The sequence below is a fragment of the Serinus canaria genome, chromosome 1A (genome assembly GCF_022539315.1).
Source record: "Serinus canaria isolate serCan28SL12 chromosome 1A, serCan2020, whole genome shotgun sequence".
Taxonomy (NCBI): domain Eukaryota; kingdom Metazoa; phylum Chordata; class Aves; order Passeriformes; family Fringillidae; genus Serinus; species Serinus canaria.
The window spans coordinates 43462606-43487173 of NC_066314.1; the positions used below are offsets into that span (position 1 = coordinate 43462606).

At 40.4% G+C, this 24568-nt stretch overlaps 1 protein-coding gene across 3 annotated transcripts in view; it reads right to left on the minus strand.

The window, feature by feature from the left end:
- Positions 1 to 24568, minus strand: part of TMCC3 (transmembrane and coiled-coil domain family 3) — a 135304-nt gene that overhangs the window by 47527 nt on the left and 63209 nt on the right. Inside the window, exon 1 of one of the 3 annotated variants that reach the window (XM_050984663.1) lies at positions 22802 to 22987. The exons of the other annotated variants lie outside the window; for them this stretch is intronic. The gene's annotated coding sequence lies outside the window, so the exon portion shown is untranslated. Of the gene's footprint in view, positions 1 to 22801; positions 22988 to 24568 lie in introns of those variants that run through there. 3 annotated transcript variants of the gene reach the window in all.

Here is a 24568-nt window from a genome sequence, read left to right on the forward strand (position 1 = left end):
AGGAATAGCTGCTGCACACAGCAGCAAGTTATAGTGGAGGAGAAACAGCTGCTTGGGTGGAGGCATCTGTCCCACGGGTCAGGAGAGTCCTCCCACACAAGCTGAATTAGGAGCTACTGTAATTTTGACAATATCTGCAAGTGCAACATCTAAAGAAATGTTCTTTTCATATGTTGGACTTCAATCATCTGTGTCTTCAGAATTTATGTCAAACTGTGGTGCAATGCAATTCTCTGACCAAAGGCCGCTCTTTTCCCCCTTTATCTCTCCTTCTCACACAAGGGCCACTAGGTCCTTCCTGAGCTGGACCAGAAGCAGGTTCTTTTCCTATGGCACATTTGCAGAATGCATTTCATTTGGCTTGGCTGAACAAAGACCACCTGCCCTCCTCTTGCACACACAGCTGGTTTGTAGAGCTCTCCTTCCTCACTCCAAAACAGAGATATGACACCCTGAACGTGGCAGGATACTGCACAGCACAGTACTACTGAAAGCTTCACTGGGTACTTCTCTCACTCTTATTTTCAAAAGCCCACAGAGTTTAAATAAATGTTCTTCCCACACACTGCACCTGCTCTCTACTAAACCTTAAATTCACTAAAGCAAATTCTTCCAGATAGCGGCAGAAGCATGAGCTGGACTCACAGTGACTTAGACAGAAATAGTAGTCCATAGATTCATTCTCTTATCCTTTGTTCTTCTCAGAAAGCATTTAAAACATTAATTTATATGACTAAATTAATGATAAAATATTAAATCATTCTGGCTGTCAGTTTTGCCAGTTTTAAAGTTCAAATACCTCAAAATCCCCCACTGAGTGCCCAGCAGTCAGTGCCCATTCTTTTCCTGTCCTTTCCCTCACTTCAGCATGCTGGCTTGATCCATAATGCTTAACTCTTGGTATTTACATTATTTTGCCTACCTTATTAAAGTGACCTTTTAAAGAGTGATCCCTGTTAGGAGCAGAAGGTCTAGTAAAGACTTATGATCAGTGTACAAGAGTATTCACTACTGTATTTGGTTTTCAGAGGGACAGACATCAATATTGCAGTTGCCTGTTTTGCCATGTTTTAGGAAAATCAAATCTCTAGAGGTGCAGCAGAGGCACTGTCCAAAGGAGGCCCACCAGCTGGAGCCTGAGCTTTGTCAAGATGATTCCTGCCTCACTCCTTTCTTCAGAGACTGCATCTTTGCCATCCAGTTTTTGCCCCATGACTATGTGTAATGCTTGCACAGCAGACATACCACTCCCACCTACAACCTATAAATTTTCCATGCTAACTTATGCATAGGCCATGGAGGGAGCAGAAGTGCCAGTGCACTTTTGGGATTGCCTAACAAAACCCAGCTCCCACACAATACAATCCTCTAGATGGTGTCACGCACACACGCTGGGAAGTAACAAAAAAAGCCCCAAAAAGACCTTTACAGAGGTGGAAAACATGGATACTCTTTCATTTGGAGGCTGGCTTAAGGTCTGGCCCCATTCTCTTTCCAGTTTTATCATGAATCTGGTTCTTGGCAATTTACTTTTATTCTTTGGACTTCTGCTAGCCTATCTGCAAAAGGAGAAGCATGGCACACCTTTCTCATGTGGAGAACCTTGAACTCCTCCAGAATTAAAAGCGCTATTATTGAATGTTGTGTTCTGATGTTCATGGGGAGAAATTAAATATCTGATGTCAAAGGTATGTTGGCAAAGGTACAATCAGGAAGAAGACAAAGATCCCTTTTCCCACAATGGTAACATCTGTACTCTAAACAGGATACTGGGGCTTTTTTTGAGAGACTTTTTAACTTGTCCTCCAAATCTTTTTCCAAAAGCTTTCATCAACCAGCCTCCAGGGAAAGGGTCTACGTGAAAAGAGACTGTTAGTCACTTCCAAGTCTGAGGTCAAGTGGGATAGTGCTGAGTGGCACTGGTCTTGCAGTTAGCCCTGCGTGCACTGTCACAGTTCTCAGTTCCTCTGCCAAAGCATGAGCCTTTCAGACCCGCAGCGAAGGAGATGCTCTTCTTGTTTGTACCCAGCACAAACTACCATGGGATCACACTAAGACTTGCAGATTGTATTGCCAGGCTCTGACAAGCATTCAGAAGATGTTGATAAACTTTCAGATATCAAAATAAAATTTCAAATTAACCCCTCTCCTCATGATTAAGAAATGTCCTCTCCTGATCAAGAAATGTTTTATGTTCTTTCACAATAGAATAGCTCTGGACACTTTGTGAGTAAGCATTTTCTACACAGTAAGAAACTGCAAAACAAAGACTCTCATATATTAGTGAGATGCACTTATAGGGAGTGAAGTATAGAGAAGCAAGTGAAAAATTCCAGTTCAGGGTAACAGAATTTCTCCTTCTTTTTCCTTTCCCTTACATACTATTGTGCGTCCCTTGCTGTGTGATGAGAGGCAATTTCAAGGCCTTTCCTCATTCTCATCCAGCTTAGGAAAATTCAGCTACATAATTCCTCACTGCTGCTGCTGAGTGACAGTGATAGTGCAAACAGTACCTACTAGATGGTGGCAGTGTTTTGCATTTCAAATGCTGTGAGTAAGAGCCACCTTTGTAGCAGACTGAAATGCCAACTGTTCTGTATACCCAAGAACTTGCCTGGAGCCCAGCTATTTACATTAAAGATAGTCCATGTTGCAGAGGCAAGTAGAGAACTTTCCCTCTAGCAACATGAATGGTTGCTGCTCGTCAGCTTACTAATTTTCTTCTGCCTCATAGTATGTGATTTTTGGCTGCCTGAGAATGAATGTATGCAGCCTCTTAGTCCCAAACCAGCCACTCTGACATTGTCACAAGGCATGCAGGACGAACAGCTGCAGCCTGCTGGCACATAAAGGTGTACCTCCTTCCAAAACACAAATATGAACTTGCATCCAAACCATACAGGCTGTTGCCAGAAGACAAGCAGCCTGAATCCTATTACTTCATATTCTGGTGGTTATATCAGGGCAACATTTTATCTCAAATTAAAACAAGCACACTAGACATAGCCCATGAGCATGAGAATTGCTCTTGGAATGTGCCACCCTAACCCACTCTGCAAGCAGCAGCCCTGCAGTCCCCCTGAGGTGGCATGTTGCTGGGTAGGTGACATCTGAGCTCCTCAAGGCTCTGTAAGTTAATACACTGCAGCTTTCACTCTACTGCTCTATGGCCATAGCAGCACAGAATCCCAGCTCAGTTTGTGGCTGAGTGCTGCACACAGAGATAGCAGACAGTGCTGGATAGGAATCTGTCAATTTTTATTCATCTATGAGGTACATTGCATGGTGGTGGCAGTATAAGTTATGTCATGCTAAATGTGTGACATCAATTATTTCCATATGAATCGACAATGTCAAATGCAGAACTAAGACTCGCTTGCCAGTCAACCAGAAAACACAGATGGGTTATGAGAGGACAGAAAAATTAATGATTATACATGTAAGCCTACACCTTGTCCTGGTGAGAGCTGTTGCAACATAGCCCTTTGAGTTTTATTACAGTGACTCTCTATCTACAGAGATGCAAGTTTCAGGGACATGGAGTTCAAATTCCCTCACGAATGCAAAAGATGATCACCTACAATTCATGTAACTGTGGAAATTTTCCAAGTGCCTGATTTTAACAACTAAAATTTTAAAGGCAAGAAATTGCAAACAAAAGCCCCCAGAGCATGGCACAGATATTTATATTATGCTAAGTACATGGGTATCAACCATTTTTTTAAAAGTATCCAGCAACACACTCCCTTTACATACCTAAATGTAGTAATATGTCAATAAGCCTCTTCTGGGTTATTACCATATAATTTTAAACAAATAAATGTGTTTCCTAAACAATTTTCATAATGATTCTTTGGGGCTTTTAAAATCATGATTTAGTAAGGTATTAATCATTATATAATTTGGGGGACAGTCTTGGACAAACTGAAGTCTTATGCTTTATTCTTATATAACCAATGAATTATATGAAATATCAAACAGTACCATTGTCTTATCCCTGGGACCTAAGTTGAGCAAGGATATATAAGCAGCAGCTTATTCTGCAATATTTTTGGAAGCTGTATTGACAAAGTAGAGTCCTAGTATTTTAGGGGGAGTTCCACCTGAACTTCCATTACTGGAAAATGTTACAGCATGAGATCACTAGAGAACTGAATAGCCAAGACACATTTCCCAATAAAAATTCCTATTCTGCTATGTAGCAATGCAATTTTCTGGAACAAAATTAATGCCTTTATCCCCAGCATAACTGTAACCAATCTTTTCTTACTAGAACTATATGTATGAAGGGTAGGATTTCTTTTTCTTTACCAATACAGCTATGTCTGTGAAGCATTTATACATAAATCAATCCTAAACCAACAAAAGCAAAGAGAACCTCAATGTCCACAGACACCTGGCAGGACAGGAGAAGACACCCTGCAGCAGACAGGCTGCTCTGAGGCTGGAATAAACTGAAACCTTCTTCCCTTTCAGTGCCCACCATCATATTCATTATCAGGTGGCCTCAAGTGTCACTGAAAAATGAAGCTGCCCCTCTTCTTGCCTAAAAAAAAAAAAAAAAACCACACAAAAAACCACAACCCAGTTTTGGCAGCTGGGTTTGGGTGGTCTGATACGGAGGGTTGCAAAGTAGTTGCCTCTGTCTGAGCTACGAGTAGCTCCCCACTTCTGTTTTGTAATCCCCTCAGGCTCACAATTTTACAGATATCAGAATTTTGAAGCCCAGACAGAACAAATGGTGTTATCAACAAGACTCTCACAAACACTTAAATATCAAAAGAGAGGAAAAAAACCTGTTATAGGCCTACCAGTGTTCTTTTACAAAGTTCCCTTAAATTTATTTGTGTTTGTGTGTGTATATCTCACACATATACACAACCTTATCAACAACTTTATTTTAAGTATAGTAAGGAAAGAAATTTATTGTTCCAGCTTGTTCATTGCACTAATACAGATTATGTCATGTAGGTTTTGAAACACTTGGAGTCTCAGAAGAAAGTATTGGTGCAATATATAAATTAATAGCAATAAAAGCAACAGGGCATATATCAATAGTAATTAAGATTTCTAGGGCGCAGGCACACAAAAGTTACAACACAAAGAAGCACAGCCAAGAAGAAGTCCTATTACAAAAATTAAGACAAAAAAAAAAGTGGTATCACAGACACATGGCACCTGATTCTACTTTGCAAATCTGACCCTTACCAATTCCAACGATTTTTAGCATGTCAGTCACAGAGGTCTGATACAACTACAAAACAACAGAGCATATTCCTCATTTACACTCACCAAAATTTGACATTTCTTACAATGAAAGGTTGTCTTTTTTCTGAACAGATAATTTTCTCACATCTTCTGTCCTTTGAGATCTCAGATCATAAACCTTAACCAGTTTGAAAACTTAACAGAAAAATGTTAGTAAAAATTATTTTTCATTTCTACCCCAAGTTTTCACAAAAATAACCTACCATTTTTCAGCAGTTCTCTTTCGTTACAGTGACCCTCTAGGCATGGCTTGAGGATTTATTTGCTTGAGCTGGAAGGATTTTCTTGAGCTGAAAGGCTCAGGTTCTGCCTTAGCTGGTGAGCAAAGCCGGGCTGGTCACACACCTGTAGCCCTGCCCAGTGCACAGCCAGCACCAACCAGCAGGTGCAAAAGGGTGCTCTCCACACATGCCCCTTTCCGAGATGAAGGATGATCCCAGTTCCAGGTGGGACCTCCCCAGCACAGCCACCAGCTGACATCAGTGTCCCTGAATTTATGGGCGTGGGAAGGTATCCAAGACCTCAGGGCCATAAAAAGAAATGGCTGGTTGGTGATACCAGTGTGGAAGCAGCCCATGCAAGCTGTCCAAAGGCAGTAACTTGGGCAGACGAGTATTCAGACTATGTACTTACGCTGCAACAAAAACCACTGACCGCTCGGGTGACACGGGTTCAGTTAGGATGCAGAACTGATGGCTAGTAGCCTGCAATGCAACATGTGTGTGAATTATCAGGGCAGAGAGATGTACTCTTAATGCCTGTGTTTATCTAGAATCTTATCCTTTAAAGCTGGCTTGCAATTTAGATTTAACAATAGCGAGCGCTCTGAGAGCTGGTGAAGGTGAGAGCTATTTCTGTCAAAACAAAATAAATTATTACATTGCAAAAATACATAGATCTGAGTTTTATTAGCTCCCTCATCTTCTACTGGCACATCTACTCAAGCTGTGGTGTTGACTCAGGAAAGTGGGCAGGGAATCATGCTTGGGGGCAGAAGGCAGAACATAGCAGACGTCAGAAGTAAAAAAAAAAAAAAAAAAAGAGCTAATCATGTATTGCATTCTTAGCTGACAAAGATTTAATTGTTTACATAGGGTACATGTGTATCCAAAGACTCTTAATGTAAAAGACATGGAGTCAAATCTTAAGTCAGCCTATAACTTACAAAAATTTGTAAATTCATGGGCATCCCAAAATGAACTATTAAACCTTTAAAATGAACTACTTTTTTTTTTTTTCTCTAAGAGAACTTCAATAACAGCTTGAATTAGTTAGGCTTTGGAAAACTAACAAGAAGCAGCTTCACCCAAGCAAAAATCTAGCAGAAAGCTTCAGTATGAATTTTCTGGTAGAGCTGAGATCATCAGTTATATCTGAATATCATAATACCAGCTGCTGAAACTAAGATGAGGGAAAAATGAAAACTAGCAGAACTGCTTGAAGGACCAAAAATGCAAATGTGGCATTAGAACATCTGTGAAGATAAAGCATCATACATAAACAATCATCTGGTTTTCAAGAAAAGAGAAAAATACTTTCTATATAACTAAATAGCTGACCCAGCAGAAATATGATTATCTTCTCCAAGAATGAGTCATCTCCAGGAGATATTTCACTAAATCTCTACAAACCTTTCCCTTTGGTACTGGTAAGTTTGCTACAGCTAAATTTCCTTTAGTTATCTGAACTTCATATGGTCAAAAATCTTCATATTCTCCAAAACTAGAATATATTTATTTTTCTAAGGCATCCAATAGTATGAAATGAGGGGGCATGTATACACAACTGAGCTTCACTGATGGAGAAAAGAAGCAGATAAGTTCAACTAAATCAGCAGGGAATTCTTGTATTCCTCTGTAGTGAATGGGGACAGCAGCAAATAAACATTAAAAAGTTAAACAATGTCCCTAAGCATTTAAATAGCTTGAAGTGAATAATCTTAAGATGAGAATTAAAACAAACAAATGTTCAGTAACTCTCAGCATGACATCTTCAGCCATCTATCAAAACCTTACAGCAATTTAAAACCAGAAGAGTTTAACTGACCCCAGAGCATCAGGTTTTCTCCCCCCAAGGTGTGTTCTGTATTTACAGACAGCTTTTTACGTCCTCTTTGCATGCACAGAGCTGAACTTGCTGCAGCTTTTTTGCATTGTGACAAACCTTTTTCTGACTTGATTCCCCCAGAACTTTTTGTCGTAACCCTCCTGACCCTACTGTCAGAGTGTGGCAGTAATGATGACAAGGTCACAGGTGCCATCCCCATATGGGCGATCCACTTAAGAGCTGGACTAGATGAGCCTTGTGGCTCCCTTCCAACCCAGAACATTCTGTGATTTTGTTTCCTTTTTAACTGCTAGACCTGCATGCATACAAACATGTGTTGGCAAATACATGCACACGAGCATCTCCCACTCTCCCAGTTTCCCAATATTCCTCAGCAGTTGTGAATAACGCTTCAGCAAACAAACGCTTCAGCAAACAAATCCCTTCATGCCTGTCATCAACATCCTCATATTGTCCTGCAAAATCAGAAAGAAGAATAACACTAGACAGAAAACTTTGAGGTTAAAAATATACTGCTCAAGCTCCCCTCTCTTTGTTCATTAGATATTCTGCAGACATGCATATGTATAAACACACATTATTAATTTATGCCTCCCCAGTGCTTACAGCATTTCATAGGTAGAGTGAGCAGTTTGGCATGTGGGACTGCATGGTGGACAGGGGGAATACCTACACCATGCAGCCCTCACTTCAGTCTTTCAAAAGGCTGAGCAGTTGTTGGCTGGGCACTCTGTTGGATAGACAGTAAAACAGGGCAGTGGGAAGAAAGAGAAGAGTTCCTCTGAGAAAGGATGTACCAATCTTGGTACATTCCTACCCCAAAAGGAAAAAAGTAAGTGGACTCATTCTGCTTGTTACAGGTTGATTGGAGACATTTTTGAGCTGATTTTTAGTAATCAATTATTGCAAAAGATTTTAAAAATGTCATGGAGTTGTGATAAACCTTTAGATTTCTGTGAACATTATCAATTTTCAACAACTAAGGATCCTTTCAAATCACTTCTGGTATGGCCAGTGTGTTTTAATTCTATAAATTGTGGGCAGGCATTAAAGGAAGGAAAAAACAGTGGTAATTGGAATGAGCAAGTGCTTCTAATGCCCTGCAGAACCATTCAAAGCAGTCACAGCTTTGAATGTATCTCTAGTTTACTACAGTTCTGCTGCAGATGTGCATTAAAATCCTGTTTTCATCCACCAGTAAATTTGAAATGCTTTTCAGTACAAGATCCATGGCGCTTGGATACCTCTGAATGTTAGATATGGAGCTCTCAGACACATTGACTTGTGTGTATCAAGCTAGAATCTAAATAAATGTTATATGTGCACATAAACGCACCAATACATATACAGATAGCCACATACAAAATAAGAATATGCAATAGCATCAGTTATTGAATCAGAAATATGAAGTCCTGCATTTTTAAGACTAAGCAGATGATATGTCTGCAAGCTAGCAGGAACACTTCTATCAGAACAGTGTCTCAGGAGAAGGGAAGAAATATATAATTTGTTCTAGCTGGCTTTCCCTAATTCCATTTAGTAGGATTTAATTGAATAAGTGCAGAAAATCTTCCCAAGGTTCATATCCATGACGACAGTTTGTTCCCTGTAAGAAATTTCAGAAATATGTCTCTAGGTTTCTGTATGTATGTTATCTTCCTGATTCAAATTTAACAACAGTAATTAAACTGATTTTGATCATCTAGGATTTGATCAGCATATAGTGCTGCTGCTTTGACAAGTGGTGATTTCTACCCCTGACACATCACAATTTAGTTAGACCTTTGAGATCACGCTGTCAGTACTGGTCAGCATCAGCCTCTGAAGCAGCTAAGGCAGAACTTACTGCATAGGTGAGATACCTGCTGCAAGGGATAATCAGGACTAATTTTTTGGACTTCAAATTTCATGTAGCTTCGCAAAGATCCTGATATTAAGACCCTGGTATAAATGCAAGTATTAAATTACAGAATGGGTAAGACTGGATGGGACCACTGGCAGTCATCCAGTCCATCCTCCCTGTTCAACCAGGGTCTGCTAGAGCACATTACTCATGATGGTATTGAAATGGCTTCTGAATATCTCCAGGGAAGGAGACTCCACAGCCTCTGTGGGCAGCCTGTTCCAGTGCCCACTCACATGCACAGTGAAGAAGTTCTTCCTCATGTTCAGGTGGGATTTCCTGTGCATCAGTTTCTGCCCATTGCCTCTTGTCCTATTGTTTGGCACACCACAAAGAGTCTGGCTGCATCCTCCTGACACCCTCCCTTCAGCCACTCACACATTGAAGCATCTGATGACCTTCTCAGATCATGTGGCACAGGAGTAGAACATGGAAACTACTCTGGAGAATTTAGGAATGCGCACATACAGGTAACTGACTTAATGTATGGCCAATGGCTCTTCCATAAGGTTATTTCAGAGGCACACTGAAATTTTACTAAATTATCCATCCCTCAGGGCTATAGTACAAGCACCATTTGTTAAAACTTAACTCTTCCAGGATAATCTACTTGGTCTTTTCACTTCATGTTTAATCTGTCCTTCCTCAAGAGAGATCTGGTGAGTATCAGGGTGAGGCACTAGCAAAACAACTGAGAAAAACCCATCAGAATTAACTTTCAGACATGGTCCCAGTACTAACACAATAACCAGGGAGTTTGAAAGGCCTACCTCCTGCTGCAATCTTTTATTACCATACAACATCAATCTTTCTACACTTCTGGATTTTGGGATTTACTTGAAAGATTTGAAACATACATGGATCTTTCAAATAAAGCCTGAATAATATTTTTTATTATGTATATAAATTCTTTGAAGCAGTTGGGCTTTAGTATAACCTAAACAAATGCAGGTAAGCGATACTGCTAAACATATCCACAATCATACCCTCCTCAGAGAAGAAACTCTTGAGCACTGTGCTGGCCTCCATACCACCACCATGGTATGGAGGCCAGCATGTGTTTTTGCACTGTCAGAACAGAATGAATCTCACTCCCCAGACAATTTACCACTAATTTCATTTCTGTCAACTTCTCTAAAAGATGGAAGACAGCAGATGGATGCCTGAGACAGCTGAATTTGAAATAAATTGCAAGAAAGATAGGTGTTGTTAACTGGACTCTTCTGCTGAAGGCTGATGCTGCAGCTGTGTACTGATGGAAATTCTTGTCAGCCCAGATTGGTTTTGGCCATGCTATGTCACTTAAATGTTCTAAGAATAACAGAAATGGGGTTATTTTGTGGCAGCAGCCAGTTTTAAAGGGAACTTATAAGCATGTGGGCATTAAGAAAGTTATAACTGATGCTAAACATGGGAACAAAGCTAAGCAATCTGTGTAGGTGATACTGCAAGACACACAAAAGCTTGCCTGAAATAATCCACCCCAGCTGTTGGCATGCTGTAATGTAAAGATGATGCCATATTTTAAGTTTGCTCTTGGAGCGAGATGAAAAGACTCAATGTAAGCAATCTGCTTGTATTTCTGAAAATGGATTTCTCAATGTATATCAATCACTGGAAGCCTAAAGAATTAAAACCAGTGTATAGTGCACATTTTGGCTGCAGTGCTGGTAAAAAAACCCTGTGCTTTTTTATCCCAGGCAAGAGACAGCAAACTTTCAGTTTGACATGGCTTCATTTGCTCTGGAGTTACACATCTTATCTTTCTGCTAGCAAGAGCAGAAGATGAGAGGGCTGGGGTGGCAGATCTCACCTACCATATACTCAGGGAATTGATCTGCAGGTGCACATCCTGCTTTGTCCACTTATGGAGTGGGTGAAAACTCTGCTGAGACATTGTTGCCTCCACTGGTAAGATATGATAAATTTTTAAGCAGTTTCTATCTGTTTAAATCTGCTTGCAGACTTATTTTCTAACACCAGCTACCTTGGATATAGGCCCAGCAAGAACTGATTTACACCAGTTCATCTCAGGGGGAAAAAAGGTGCACCACAGGTAGCTCCACCTTACTGCTGCTACGTTTTTCAAACATTTTCACATTACAGGGACTGTCACAGAAAGCTACCTGGGCACATACAATTTGGTGACGCTTCTCCAGGTGCATTTTGAGAAAATGGACACAGAGATGGTAACAGAGGAACCAGCTCAGCTTGGCCTCTGAGACTTCCTTAGAAGCCTTTAAACAAAAGCAGAGATGACTCCTACGTAAGCATCCGACAGACAAAATAGGAGAGCATGTGGTACTTGGCATCTGCTTTTGTGCACAGGAGAACAAGAATGGAAAAAGGTATCTAAAACACTTTTCTGCTTCACAGGCAGCCTCCTGAAATAGCTGCTACCTTCACCTTCATCTATGCTTCCCAACAATGAAAATAAAATGCATAGCAACAGGAAAGGAAATCTTCAGTAACCTTTCCAATCCCAAGCAACAGGAGTATGCATGAAGACTGTACTATGCCTTAAATTCTTTATTTAACTTGAAATGTCTGTGTAGCCTGCAACAGATCATTTACCTTACAAAAATCTCAAATCCCTTTACAGCTAAAGACAGTAATAAAACTGTGAGCCAGAAAACCATTCCATTGGATTTTGTTTACATTAGTTTCCATTGTTGCAAACATGTTTCTGGAAGACTATTTTTAACCCATGTCTTGTACAATCATCTGGAAGTATGGGGGGCAGAAAGTCATAGGACGTGGAATAGCACAGAGGAGACAGCAGCAGTATGGGAGGAGCAAGAGAAGAGAGAAGGAAAACTCGAGCAGTGGCTCTATGCTTGCGTTCCTCAGAACAAAAAGCAAACACAATCACTGCTGTTTTGAGCTCACTGGGCTGCTGAGAGGAGCCCGTGAGCCACGGCAGCAGCCCGTGGCGCGCACAGTGTGGAGCGGGCAGCAGCATCGAGGGTGACTTTGGGCTGCCCTGCAGAGCGGGCAGCTCTGGGGTGGCAGTGGGGGCTGCACAGGGCACTCGGGGGCCGCGCAGGGCGCACAGCGGCACTCGGGGTCTGCAGGCTCCAGCAGCCGGGCAGCGCCAAACCTGGAGGACGTGTCAGATGGGGAGGCGCTGACTGAGTGGCCCTGTCACAGGCTGGTTAGCTCTGCCGGAGGACTGTGCCATCCTTCCCAACAGCTGTAACATAATCTCCTGATCCTTTCCTTAGATGACCTGGGGCACGGCAGAAGACAGATGCTTGTCATGAAGAAAGCTTGAGGCATCACCTCCTAGTGTGCTTGTCCTGGGCCCAGAGCCCACCACAGCCCAGGAAGAACAATCTCTGCCGAGAGCTGCACGACAACGAGTTGGAATGTGGCAGCACACCAAACACACAAGTCTATAACTTATTGAAAGATGTTTTGATGTCCCCTCTGAACCCTCTGTATGATCAGCCCATGCTGTAAAACTGAGAAGGAGCAGTGAGTTTTGAGAACATTACTGCTGGCCTGTAAACCATTTATCTACATTGTGCAGCATAATTCACATGGGTTGGGGGGCACCCAGGTTCCTCAGCAGTTGAGTAATCTGTGTAATTCAGTCAAGATTTTAAACTGTCTCATGACCTTTTTAAGTCATCATATTAAAAGCCCATAAACAAAATAGCACGGATCTGAAGCATGCACATACACACAGAGATGTCAGTCTCAACTTCTAAATAACCCAGCAATTCCTTGTCCAGCAATGACAAGGTGGTTTTAAGACGCTCCCTTTTTTATTACTTTATTTTTTATTATAACAAGGTTATTAAGGACAGCTGAAGTCACAGTTCTATAACTGAGTTCAAACCCTGATAACAGAAACTGGTGTCTGATCTTTGGCTCACAGTAAGGTTTTTAACCACATTTCCACCCACCACGACTGTTAGAAAATTCCTCTTATGTGTGTTGGATGCTCATTTTTCTTAACCTTTGCTGTGGCTCCTTCACAAGGCTGCACTCTAAATCTGCCAAGAAAGAAGGCCTATGGTACAAGGTAGCTCAGATAATTTAGAATCAAAAATTAAATAAAATACCTACAGGCTTAGTCTTATTTAGATTTTTCCTTACATGACTACTGAATTCCACTACCATAAAAGTTTTCTTGATGGCCTTGACTATTTGAGGCTGCAGAACAAAAATTACTTAAAAAACAGTGATGAAATATATCAAGGACAACAACATGGTAACCTATAGAACAAGTCTAGTCAGGTATAGTGAATCACAGCATGAGAAATCACAGATGTGCTTGAAATGGACTTTCTTTTACTATCACCTGGGTAACAATACCAACAGAGGTGGAATTTTGGGGTTTGGCCTCTGGGATGACTAACACAAATAGACCAGAGCAGCAAAGTAGGTCGCAGAGTCCCCACCTCACCTGCTGCTCCCAGAGTCACAACAGGCTGATTCACTTTTGCTTTGATTTCACATGCTAGTTTGGCACTTGGAACTATTTAATTATTTCAAATAACTCTCTTACATTTTACGCAGAGTTTATTTTTCCAACATTTTAGTCAGTGGATTCAGGTGCACTACAAATTCTCCTTGGATTTACCCAGATAAACAGAAGAGCCATAATTAAAATACCAGTTAAAATGGTAGCACAATTACAGGGACAATTTTCTCTGAGCAACGGCCATTCACAAATGTAATGAATAAATTTCTGACAAAATGTTCTTTATTTTGAACTACTGCTAGTCAGCAAAGTAGTTGGAATGCATAAATTAGACCCCCCAGAAAATAATATTCTCAACAAAGAGTTAATCTAGTGGCAACTAGAATTTTGAGTGATTTATCATTTCCCCATTTTGTGGAATAAAAATGCCACCACAGATAATAGACCATAAAGAGAACTTAGGTTTTTCTATTCAGTTAGCATTGCCTCATCTAAGGCAAACTACTTGAGTCAAAGAAAAACCTTATTTAATTTTCAGTGGGCCAATAACCCAAGTAATAATGAAGCAGAAGAAAAATTGTTACAAACTGCAAATTAAGAACCGTTTATTACTTTGTGCAGTTGTTTGCAATGTTTCTGTAATCTAGCTGATCTTTATCCACTGCAGTAGGAAATCCAGTGTATCATAGTGCAATGACCAAATGAAGCAGCTGCTTCTGACACTTTAGCTGTGCTCCTACTCAAGAAGAAAATTGCAAAAGGCATTGTGCAATCCACTGAATGCCACGTAAACAGCTGGCACGCTGCTCCAAATCCATTAGCCATGGACCCAGCTGCACCTCCAAGAGTATTTTCCAGCAATTCCACACTTCAGCAGCCCATATATAAGATACTCCTAAGATCTGCCCTGAGCATACCTGAAACCCACAGCACATGAGCCCACAAACAGCTAACACCAGCAGGGTGCCCTGGGCTGCTGCTCATGCCCAGGGCACCCCTTCTGCCTCGCCTGCCCTCAAAGCTGCACAGGTACCATTCCACTGTCCAGATATTGCTGATTCCCAACAGCACCATCGATTCATCTCAGAAAAGCATGTGCAGGTTAGAACCGGGGCTTCAAATGGCTGGTAGTTTTTATTTTGGGTACACAACACGTTTGATCCTTCAAATTCATTGAAAATAAATCTGTAATTTGTGACTATTATTGTAGCTTCTTGTACTGCACATTAACATCATGCTAATGATACAAATGTCACAGTGCTGTCATTAGAATTCCACATCTGCACTCAGTGGTTCAAAATCAATCAATAAATTGTTACATAGACAAACACTGAAATTTTGAAAGCCATTCATGACTTTGCCTACTGTAGATACTGCTAGTGGTGTGGAAAATCTGGGACGAAGATTTGCAGTCAGACATTAGGGACCACACTGCCCCAGTCTACAGCATCAGTTATGCAGTTTACTGAATCATAATTGCAGAAGGCAAACTTGAAAATTAACTGGATGGTAACCTACCCATTAAAACCTCCAAAGAGCATATGGCTACAGCTTCAGTACTATTGCCACCTACAGATACTCCTCTTATCCTTCATTACAGAAAAGTGAAAGGAAAAAAAGCTATGAAACATGCTGTCCTGGCATTATACTCTGATAAATTCAATCACTACCATGTAATTCACTGATGATTAACATAAATTCTCTGGGTTAAAGCTACAGCTGAACATCTACTCACTTTAATGCAGAAAAATGTTAATAAATTCAGTGGTAAAGAGGAAAAAAAATTCTCTTAGTTAGGGAAAAATAAGAAAAAAAGAAAACTTGTCCTATATGATCAGACACTGTCTTAAATACTTTCTGCAGAAGGTGAAAAGCTGTAGAGGACATGCTCAATGGTGCAGCCCAGGCAATGAAGCATCCCAGTGTTCAGGTTTCTCTGGGGCAGCAAAACCCTGTAGCCAAAGCTAGCTCTTTGGCAGGTTAGTGGGTTTGGTGACCCCATGCTGCAGCTGAGAACACAAAGTGCAAGGACGTGGTTGTCTTTCTTTGCTGTCTCTTGCTTAAGACAGGGAGCAACAGCCTTCATTTTTTTAATGAGGAAGTGACAAACAACCTCTCTACACTTGAGTTTTTATCCTTATTTGGAAACATACTTTTTTTTCTTTAAAAAACAAAAAGTAGTTTTATCATAGTTTTTGGTGGTGACTGGAATACTTGTTGCTTAGATTATCACCTATGAGTGAGTCAATTGCAAATGTTTCCAAATGAAGTACTTAAGCCTATTTGAATTTCTATTTTAGTTACTTGCACTATAATTTTCAGACTATTAAAAAAAAAAAAAGATGTAAGTACTAATCATTTTAAGAAAAACCAAAGAAACCAAATAGTTAGCAAAATATTCAGAATGATCAAACAAACTGCTTTTGACACATTTTTAGTCCTACCAAGCACAAGCACAGTAGTGAATATCACTGAAAGCATTAGGACACCAGGGTCTATCAGCACAGGTGTGGCACACAAGATCTCAGAAAACTAAATAATATAATGGTTTCAATTAAAACAATACTGAAAACAAGGATCAGATTTTAATAGTGTTTTCCAGTTTTACAGAGGTGGATGGGTGCAAAAGATGAATGTTGCTGTCTGGAAAGGTGAATAATCAGCACAGCCACAGATTTATCTTCACCACTGCTGCCTCACACCATGTTAACAGTCTATATATTCACATTTCTGGCAGAGCTAAATCTCTGCAACTAATAATTCAGCTATAACTGAGGCTTGTAATTATTTCAGAATCAGAATGCCATAATATGACCACTCTGAAAACACAGTTATTTAGCATAAGCATGACTACAAATGATGTTGCTATATCTTGGTCTTAATGGATCATTTCAATCCAAATGTGGATATTTCTTTTGGCATGCCTTTCACCATGCTTATGTGCATAAAAATTATGAGTTGATAAATGAAAGAGACACCACTTAAATGCAATGTACTAGATAAACCCAACTGGATTGGAAGCTCCATGCAATAAGGTACAAACTAGGCATAAAGTACTACTGGACATCTTCAAAATGCTATCTATTCAGGAGAAGCAGGCTTACACTATACAAAGAGAAATTTCAGAAATTCCTTGCTAGAAGTACCTTTTTTTTTTCAGTGTTCCATTTCTATGGTAAATGGCCAAGTTTGAACTTTACCAGGCTCAGGTCCCTTTACTAGATTTCAAAAAGTTAGTGAAAAAATTATTTTATTTTCCTCACTTTCTCACACTTTCATTGGACAACATTTGTGCATGATAGATTTCTAGCTATGTCTCCTTGTTGTATGGGGTCTTTCCATTACAAAACCGAGAACAGGTTGTATTTCAACAGCTGAACTAGGGAGAAAGAAAAACAACAGCAAAAACTTATTTATGCAAGCATCATCCTTGAAGCAATTACCTGTGTTTCTGTATTCAACTATATTTAACCTAATGATATCTAATTAATCAGATATTTCTACTGAGTAGTCAGGAAATGTCTCAGAGCACAAAACATACAGCATTTTAACAGATACAAGCAGCATGAAAAGCCCCATCTGAAATCCAAAGATGATCACAAACCCCTGTAAAATCTCACAGCTGGGACAGCACACAAGCTAAAGTGGGCCAGCACTACAGCCAAAACAGCTATTGACCATTACATCCTTAGAAAATAACACCTTTCTAATTCCTTCTTAGACTTAGAGATGGTACTAGGAAGAAATTCTTTATGAGGATGGTGAGACACTGGAACAAGCTGCCCAGAGAAGCTGTAGACTCCCCATCCCTGGAAGAGACCAGGCTAGACAAGGCTCTGAGAAACCCAGTCTAACAGAAGATGTCTCTGCTCATGGCAGGAGGGTTGGAGGGAACCAGATGATTTTTAAGATCCTTTCCAACCCAAACCATTCTGTGATCGTTCTCAACTGGTATGAAGGCACTGACCAAGAAGCTGTGTGCTAAAAGCGTCTCAGCTTTTGTCCTCTGCACAAGCGAGGCGCCAGGCAATAGGAGTGAGGGATGGGGAGAAGAGCTGGGAGCCGAGGGTTATGCTGACAGTGCCACCACCTGGAAGGAGCGGGATGATCACACAGGAAAGGCCCAGCACTCCAAATACAAGCAAAGAAGGCCTTTTAGTGTGTCCTCTTGGAGAATAACCAAGAAGCTGCAGCTTGCATGCAAGGAGCTCCAAGGCTCTCCCCCATAGGATCTAACATATATTAGTTTTGGTTTTGATATTAATACACATAAGAGAAACAAGCATAATGCAAGCTAATAAACCCACATTGTTCAAGCAATAATGCCTCCAGTGGTGTTTACAGGCTTAATGCTAGTACAGTGACTCTTTTTCCTCATACATGTGGGAGATTTTCTGGCATTTTTTCCTAAGGGCAAGAATCATTTTGCAAAGAACTAATATATTCTTAAACACACTAGGAAAAGTCTGATTTGACAAAAATAAAGCAAGGTTTTTGCCTCTGACGTAAATTATACTTTCACCCACTTTCTCTGGTACTGTAATAGGGATCTTTCTTATCTTTTATGCAGATAAAATCTGACCTGTGGCCTATGTCAACACGAAAGGAACATAAAAATGCTGTAAAATTTTGCTAAAAGTTTCACTTCCATGTTTGTCCAAAAATGTAATGTGTTTAACCTTTAAAATCCTTTTGATTATAAATGTGAAGGGGAAACAGTACATTCACTCAGAGAATGCACCTTTTTTGACTGAGTATCTTTAAAAAATATTATCTGAGTTTTATCAATTTTTTAATGGAAATACAGTGTTTTGGGTCCAACACTGCAAAGTCTGAGTGATTCAGGGCCTTCAGTTATACCATCAAAATAGCCTGAGTATTTTTAAGAATTTAGCCCTTAACTGCTTAAGTATAAAACTCTCTCAGATTATCTGTTTAATTCATTGGGAATTAAAGCTCTGACTCATGAGTAGATGAGCTTAAAAAAGCTTAAAATAACTTTCTCTTCTGACAATCTGCCCATTTAAATATCTGTCTCCCTCTTTACAGGACTGGGTTAGCTTCTAGGGAAGATGATGCTGTACATCTGTGGCATACTAATGTAAACTGCTAGCAGTTCGGGTCTTTCCTAGCAATGATGTGGTCTTTCCAGCTATGAATTAAGCAGATCTGCAACTGCTCTATGATTAGTCAGGCAATCCTAGCAGCAGGGGCAGAAATCTTCGAAGAAAGAAGTAAAAATCTTAGGGCCAGAATTGCTACAGCAGATTTAACATAAGCTGTCCCTATTTATGAGACAAAATTCTGAGCACTGAAAAGAAATCTGAGTTCAAATGCAATCAACAGACTGTCTTCAGTGTCTTTTTTAAAAGAGGAGCACTAAGAACAGGTGAAAAAAACTGTCTTGTTGGCAAATGCAGACATGACCTGTACTTTTAATTCACTGCTGTTTGTTTTACAGCAGGTCATTATTCTCATTAATTGCTAAGCTGCTGGCAGACTCCTTGACATTTTGGATGAAAGATCAATCTGGATTTAATAAAGTGATCAAGCAGAAATAGGTTATAACTCTTTAGGTGAAAAGTCTGCCAAATCAATGGCACTGTGCAGACTGACATCATGATAGGCAGTAGCACAGAAGTCTGTTTTTTAATCAGGGTGACATAATACAGCTATGGTCTGGCCTGACAAATAATTGCATCATACATGCATGGCCAAGATTTACTGTAAATCCAACACAGTGTCTCTCCTGATTCCTTCTACCTAGAAGGTGGGCAGGTAGGCAGGAAGGTGTGAGAGGATTTATGCAAGTTTGTGTTCATCTGTGAACAAAGAAATTCTATTACTGGATTTATGGGTACATCTGGCACCACCCATGATACAAGGACATTTAGGTTCATGAGGTTCTAGCTTTTCAGTCACCATCATCCAGAACTACTAAGAAATTTGACTAGTATCAGATCTGAGCATACAGATATGATTTTCCAGAGGTGATCATTAGGAATAGCCTTTGACATGTGAGAAGAGCAAGGGGCTCAGACACGTCTCCAGCTCTGAAATGAGACAACTGGTGTGTTTTAGACTAAGGGCAATTAGCTCTTTCAAACAATGATTTTTATTTTTTTTTTACAGGTAATTTATCCTGGAGAATATGAACAAATCTTGTTTACTCCAAAGCACACTCGCCATGGCAGAAACATCAGACAACAGACATTCAGGCTGAACTGAAATTAAACCTGGTAGGAGGATGAAAGGAATAATGGTAACGTGTTCTGTGTCAGCTTTGGGTGGGGAAGGTTGGAGTAGGAATTTTTCTTATAGTGACAGGGTTTCAGCACAGCTCAAGGAATGCTGAAACACCTAAGTATGTGCAAGGAGAAGGAAATGGGGAAGTGCCCCAAACTCCTTCTGACTGTATGTGCTTTCAGTGTGACCCCCCTCGAAAAGTGAAGTTTTGCTAAACCAAGTAATTGGATTCTGACAGGCTGCAAAAGTATCATCAATCATGTATTGGTATAGGGAACTGACTATTTCTAGAAAATTAAACTTAAGATGCAACACAGCAGATTGATAGATTCAAAAGCCTAATGACATTCACGCCAAAGTACATTGAATGTTTTGAAATTTGGGAAATGAGAAGGATTTTGTAGAAGTCTCTGCTAAAATTGTACCTTTGAAGATGTAGCAAGATACATTAGAAATTAGCAAGGCATGAAATTGTCTCACAAAGGAAATCACTTCTATGAAACAGTGATAAACAGCACAGGAAAATTACAGATAATGATCAGCATTTTGGTGCTACTTTCCACAGACTGCTCTGTCACTTGTTCTAAGTAAATGAATAAAGAACTTTTCTCCAGCCAGTGAAACCAAGAATAAGGAAAATTCCGTGTTACCCTAGTTCACTGTGTCTTGATATATGCAGAGATGGAGCACATGCCATTATGGGGTAAGACTCTCTGCATCTCTGTGATACCTGCAAAGGGTGACCCATTGCCTGAGCAGTCAGTCTATCAGTCAAGTCCCTTTTCCACCAGTCAAGAAAGCTTCCTGCTGAGTATGGCATAGACTGTTTTTTAAACTTCCACCCCTGCTTACAGATCTCTCAGCCCTCAACTGCTTGATATGGGACAACTGCTCTGGTAAAGTGGGGATTTACTACATTAACTGTGTGCAATGGTTTTCAGGATAAAGTCTAGGAACATCTGAGCTACTGAGACAGATGAGACTAAATTCACTGCCAAGAGTTAATAAGTGGGTCAGATGAGAGCATGTGGAAAGTTGCACAGAGTCATAACTGGAAAACAAATCTCTGTGTAGAAGTTAGAATAAAAGCTTGACTTGGGACAGTGGAATTTTTAGGGCTGAAAGTATTGTTAAATAATGCTAATTAGCCATTAAAAAGCACACTACACCTACAAACAGCTCTTCAATAGTTATAGTGACTATATTCTACTCAATATCCTTGTGTTATCTGCATTAGTCTCATTTTTTAGCACTGAAAAATGAGGTCTTTAGATGAGACACCCTAAATTACAGAGGTTTGCTTGCAGATGGATTATCAATAGGCATGAGATGAGTTGATGACAAAATGCAGCTGCAAGTCTTTGAGTCTGTGACTTGGGTTCTTATCTAGTAAAAACTCCCTCCCAGGCATGAGGAAAGGCAGAAAAATGTAGGCAAAGTAGACTGATAGATTTTAGCTGATCTGCAGAGGGCTGGAGTATACAAAGCAGTCCTCTGGAAACAGAGCATTTGTAAGGCTCCTCACTCAGATATCAAAACTCTTACATACACAAAGGGATTTCCTTTACCTGAACTGCCACCAAAAAAAAGCCAATATAGATGAAGATCTGTGGGGAGCTGAAAGATTACCTCTACCAGTCCTATCTAACTCATCCCTCAGAAGCATCCACATGGTTGCTACAAGGGGCTCCACAGCACCTAAACTTGCCTTTAGCCTCTTCTCAGTTGTTTTCTCAGGGATCTCAGGACCCACAAACCCACTGTCCATCTCTGGCTACTTTTGTGCCACATGCTGGGGATTGCTGCTACAGGAGGAAAGTTTACCACCAGAGCAGCCCAGTGTCACCTGTTAACAGGACTCTGCCACAAACAAAAGCACCTCTCTGATGTCACTCTTGGACATGAATCATTCTAGTCATAACTGGAATCTGCATTGCTGAAATGTCTGTTGCCACCAGCTTACCAATTGCCTGAGTCTTTAAATTAGGCATGCATATGGAAATAAACAACATTCACCTGATTGTAGTATCCCATGTTTTCCCAATATCTTAATTTGATGAAAGCCATAGATGATATCTGCCCTTCTAGCAAAATAACCAGCCTTAAGGAGGGTTGGCTTGCACTCAACATGAACAAATCAAATCTACAAGGAGAAACACCTAAGTATTTTCCCACTTTTTCAAGAGAAACAAACAGTTACACAAATGTCATTGGCTACACCTATTTTTGAGCAAAACTTAGAGGATACAGAGACAACTTTTCCAGACCCTTTAAAAACAACCCATGTCAGACAAAACATAAAAAATAAACAGTTACCTGTAACTGTTGGTATGGGATTCCTTGTTTGGTATGGGATTCCTCGTTTTACCTGAAGATACTTAATTTTTTGAGAAAAAGCAGCTTCATTCAGACTGATACATATCCTATTATTTTGCCCAATTCTCCCCTTCTACCTTTGACTTTCTTTAATCTTCACAGATTCAACTGTCTTCTCCAAGCATTCCTACTGGATCCAATATGAAGAACAGACAGTTCACCACAAAAATATCTTCCAGACACATACCTAATACAATTCCACCTGCAAATCTCAGCAGAGGCCCAGATCTTCTCAGTTTCTTGGTAATATTAAAGCTTTCATCACTCTACCCATCTAGTAACTTTGAAAAAGAACCAAAACTAACATCTAAGCAGGCACATCTGACAGCACAGAAGCAGAAGACAATGATCAGCCTCTTCCTTTCAAGCCCTTTTTGCATGTCAAGTGCCGTTTGTGCCTCTTCTCTTTGACATCTTCCCCTCCAGGCAACCCACTTCTACAAGCACCACGCAGTAGCTGCTTGTTGGCAAGCTGAGCATTGATGAAGAGACATAGGAACAGCACATACCTTGTGATAAGAGAGAGAGCTGAAACGTAGCTGAAGTGTCACTTGAGGGTGGGGAGTCAAACTTTCTGAATAGTCAACGCATCTGACTCGAAATGCTCATTTCTCAACTTCTCCTAATTCCAGAACACAGCTTGTGAGCTCCACATGCCTGATAGACCAAAGAGAACATCATAACCAAAATACCTGACCTGACAGATACCTGGTTGTTGGGGCTGTGTTTTTTAGTACATGTCACTAAGTCTTAGCTCTGTTGATTGAAGAGAGTGCATTTGAGTTCTGCACACAGTGCTGTCAATTTCCACTTGTATGCATCTAAATTAAGGAAGTGAGACTGCAATAGCACTAAAGGAAATGGCTTTATCACACACATGCTCTTTAGGCAACTGCCTTCACATTTCCCCCAGGGTAGGAGCACCCTGCACAGCATTAGACTACAGAAAAGAGGCTCAGCAATGTGTCAGGCTGAGTAACTCTTTACATAAAACTGTCAGGATCCTCAATAACTAGATCTAGACTGAAGTTCAGCATCAAAGCCTGTGACAGAGTTCTTGCATATACTTATAATGCTAGGGTAGAGAGAGTGCATGAGTTTCTAATGTATGCCATTCCTCATCCTTAGTCTAATGGCTTTCCAGCAGAACACAGGCAGCTCCAGAAACATGTGTCATTCAAATGATGCACAACTCTTTCCTGGGATAAAATAACTAGTTTTTTAAAATCAGATAAGAATATTCGCAGCCTATTTAAATCATATTAGGAAATACCAATTTCAAGTGTGATGCAAACATGGAAATTAAAAAGACAACAACATTCTACTTTATTTATGTGGAATGCAGGAGTAATTTCACTCTTGACATTTTCTCAAATCAATCAATCAATCAATCTCCTATTTGGCCATTGCATAAGAATTATACAATGTCAACAGCATCCCTTTGGTTTTAATTCCTTATTGTAGGCAGCTGTGAAATCTTGAGTGGGTCAGAATGTGCAACTACAAACCACTATTACTATTTTTAGGGTTTATTCTCGTGCCCCCACAAATCAGACTGCCGTCACTTCAACAAGCAGGTGAGAACTCCCTGAATGCCACCAGGAGCTCTGCCTTGTAAACACTGTTTTCCTAACACTGCACATTTCCCCATGAAGAACAAGTCAATCTCTATCCTCACTACCAAACAGGACATTCAGATACTACTTTCTTCTGTTTCCTTGAAGGGCAGATAAACACTGCACTTCTGTTCAGACTAAGGTTAGACCAGACCATACTTTTCCTACACCTAGAGTAAGAGTCCTTGTGGCACCAGCTGTCTCTACAGTGCAGCTGCACATGGGCTAAGTAATCAGTTTGTGGCAGGGGCTGTGTACAGCTGAAAAGTAGGCAGCTTCCTCAAGTCCCCATCTATGGACAGCTAGCTGATAGAGAGATGAAAGATAAGAGTAAGCCATGGCTGGGATGACACACAGCATTTCCAAGGGGACCATTCTCATGGTAAGTGTTTCCTTAGTGACATTTACTTGTCTGTCACTTCTGGCTTGTGTCCTCTTGTGTTCTTAGGTCATGAGGTCTCAATCATTTGAGAGAGTTTGAATCCTTGATATCACTGGGAGACGTGTGTAAGACCTTCCTACAGGCCTCCAAGTAGAACCAAGGGAAGGCTCTACTGTCCCATCACAGCCCCAGCAACTATCATGATTTTAGCCAAATTTCCTGACATTTAGGGTTTCTCAAAGCTCCCAGTCCTGCATTGATAAAACCAAGTGAGATTC